Here is a 3,400-nt window from a genome sequence, read left to right as displayed (position 1 = left end):
AACAGCCTCCCAGCAGGGCCCTTAAGGCAAAACTGCACAGTGCTGCCCCTTGACTAAGAGAAGAAAGGGAATTAGGAGTATGGCTGCTAGGCTGTACTTCATTTTATTTCATTTAGAGACTGCTTAACCACAAAACTCTCTTAAGCAGTGTCTCGTTTTGTGAATTTGTTAAGCCCCTCTTGGTTGAAATGATGCCATGTTGGTGTGCTTCACGGCACCCAGCACGCTGGTCTACCAAATAAAGTTATGATAGTGGATAGTAGATGCCTATACGAATTAGTTCTAATAGGCCTAGCTAGAAGTAGACCACAGAAGGATGAAAAGTCTAACATTGAACATTATTTTCATTCAGGCAGATTGTGTCCAATATTTTATTAATAAATTTCAAATATTTGTACATAGGAAAGAATAATATATCAAATAATTACATAAATAGAACAGTGTTGTTGTATGAATGTGTGGCAAACAAAGTTAAAAGAATGGAAAATTAAACACTAATACAGTGGTGGAATAAACAAGATTATGCAAAGTAGCAACAAGCTAGACAGAGCAAGGGCAACTATGGATGGACGGAAAATGCCAGGACCAATGCTGGGATTCCATTCCATGGACGGCAGCAGTCTTCAAAATCCGCTATGAACGAGGTTAACCAGACCTTTAGCTGATACATCTGGGCTCAGCTTGGAACTGCTGGAACTGACTTAGCTGCCTCTCCAGTGCCTGGTTGTGGGAGTACATCTCCACATACCTGGCCTGCATCTCCCACTGATAGCGCAGGACTATTTTCTTCTCCTCTTCCCAAGTTTTCCTCTTGCAGCTGGGCCTGGCGCCTCTCGCGCAGCAATTCTCCCCTTAGCCATTCAGCGCCCTCTGCACTCTCCCCCTGCATCCCCCTACTTTTAGAGCCATCTGTTTCACAGGCCAAAACGTCCTGGCATGCTTGCATGGGAGAGTCCCGTGGAGGAACAGGGGAGCCACGCTCTGGCAAGGTTTGGGAAGAGTCCCCCAACTGTGCCTGTTGGTGCTGCAGCCTCAGCTCCTTGCACTCCCTCTGCCGAAGGTCCAGCTCTTCTAGCAGCCGTTTCTCTAGCTGCTGAGCTTTGTAGAGCTTCAGCTGAATTTCCTGCTTCAGTTCATCCAGGTCATTTATCCACAAACACCATTTGTCCTCAAATATTTGAGTGAAGGGATCATCATTCTCACTCAGATTTCTCTCCATGCCCTTCTCAGTCAGCCGGTCCTCGAGCTGCTTCACCACATCTTCCAAGGAGTTTGTGGGTTCATTCGGAGGCTGTGGTTCCCCAGAGCTCTGCAGGGGGCTCACGCTCTTGCAAGGCGGAGGTGTTTTGTCTACAGCCAAGGCGTCATGTGGCCCCCGAGAAGCCCTGTCTAAGGAGTCGCCAGTCTGGTTCTTGTGGCCTACGGAAGCACTGAGCTGGGTTGGAGCAGGTTTGAAATGTGGAGTGTTGGTGGGGAAGCTTTGGATAGCCTTTGTGCTCTCGTCCAGGCTGATGGTGTGCAGCAGGTGACTGCGGAGAGGGCTGCATTGCGAGGAGCTGCTGGTGCTGTTCTGGGTCAGGCTCCTGTTGCTCTTGGACAGCTTCTGGCCTTTGGCTGATGACCGCCTCGGCATGCACAACAGGCTCTTCCATGATACCACCTTGAAGGCAGAGGGTCTGATCCGACACCTGTTGAAGCATCCATGTTCAGGCAATGAGCTCTTGGAGAAATCAGCTGCCTGTTGATGGTCCCGGAAATACTGCTCGGGGGACTGGTTCTCCTGGTCACTCTCATAGTCCCTTTGAAAGCCACCTCCAGATGACTGGTGCTTCTTCTCAGCCCGGGTGTCCCGCTTGCCCCAATGGAAGTAGCCAAAAACTCCACGCTGTGACATTCCTTTCCGGAGCAGCCCGTCTGGCTGACGCATGCCACGCAGACCTCCTGGAGAAGTCGACAAGGAATCCCGTTTCTCTACTCGGCTGCTCACGTTGCCCATGCTGCCGTCGTTCTCAGGCTCAGAATCCAGAGTGAAAGGATCAAACAGACAATGGGAGGGGTTAACGGTCACATGAGAGGCCTGTTCTGTTGCTATGGAGTTTTAAACACAAGCGGAATGCCAGCCCATGATGGCTGCCTGCAGCCTGATCCCTGGCTAGACTGGGCTGGACTCCATTCTGCGACCTCCTCCTGTAGCCCCTTGGTTGGCTCCATAATCCTTGTCTTTCCATCCATTTACATATTCATTCTTCACACTCTTATTTAGTTGCTAACAACATAGCGTATTTTTCCGTATATTTAGTCAAAATTTGGGGGTCATTTTATACACGGTTGGTGAATGCTCAGGGATTCCGGCTCTGGCTCTGGTGCGGGCGGCCCAAGCTCTGACCCGGACTTGGGTTCGGGTTGGGCTTTGACACGGGTGCGGGCGGTGCAGGTTTGGGCTCTGGCCCGATTTCTTAATTTTGGGTTCAAAAAAATAAGGGTCGTCTTATACATGGGGGCATCTTCTACAATGGTACCTCGGGTTACATACGCTTCAGGTTCCATCCGCTTCAGGTTACAGACTTCGCTAACCCAGAAATAGTGCTTCAGGTTAAGAACTTTGCTTCAGGATAAGAACAGAAATTGTGCTTCGGGGGTGCAACAGCAGCAGGAGGCCCCATTAGCTAAAGTGGTGCTTCAGGTTAAGAACAGTTTCAGGTTAAGTAAGGACCTCCGGAACGAATTAAGTACTTAACCCGAGGTACCACTGTACACTGAAAAATACAATATTCTTTCAACACATTGTTTTGTGTGTGTTAATGAAAAAAAAACCATTTGCAATTTTTCCCACTTGGTCTTATATATATTTATATTGTTACCTTGCTGTATAATTTCAAAAGTTCATTTATACAGCTTTTGGGGCATTACCGTTGGCTTTGGTACATTGCAAAAGCTATAGTTGGACATTGATTCTATGGATGTAATGGCTCCTGAGAGGGGCGTTGGAGAGGGTGGCTGGTGGCCATGGCTTCCACTGCAGTCAGCTTTATTGTACTACCCAAAGGCCATGACAAAACCATTCCAACACTATCCACGTGGCTTCCACTGACGCATCCCAACTTTCACAAGAAGTCCTCCCAATGTTTTAAATTCCACACCATGTTTTCTATGTCATCGAAGAGTAAATTTTCACTAGACTTTTCCTATTGAAACCTTTGATGATGATGATGATGATGATGATGATGATGATGATGATGAATGCGCCTCCATGGACAGCTGTGAGTCCAGAATGACTCCCAGGCTGCGCACCTGGTCCTTCAGGGGTACAGTTACCCCATTCAGGACCAGGGAGTCCCCCACACCCGCCCACTCCGTGCCCCCCAAGAACAGTACTTCTGTCTGTATCTTTATATAAGCA

The 3,400-nt window shown here is 48.5% G+C and overlaps 1 pseudogene across 1 annotated transcript; it reads right to left on the bottom strand.

Moving 5' to 3' along the window:
* Window positions 1–676: 676 nt before the first annotated feature.
* Window positions 677–2,494, bottom strand: LOC307213502 (NEDD4-binding protein 3 homolog pseudogene; annotated as a pseudogene). Its single transcript has one exon. The product of its transcript is annotated as an NEDD4-binding protein 3 homolog pseudogene (transcript).
* Window positions 2,495–3,400: the final 906 nt, after the last annotated feature.

This window comes from Podarcis cretensis (assembly GCF_951804945.1).
Source record: "Podarcis cretensis genome assembly, chromosome: 3".
NCBI classification, from domain to species: domain Eukaryota; kingdom Metazoa; phylum Chordata; class Lepidosauria; order Squamata; family Lacertidae; genus Podarcis; species Podarcis cretensis.
This window is presented reverse-complemented; position numbering and strand designations above follow the sequence as displayed.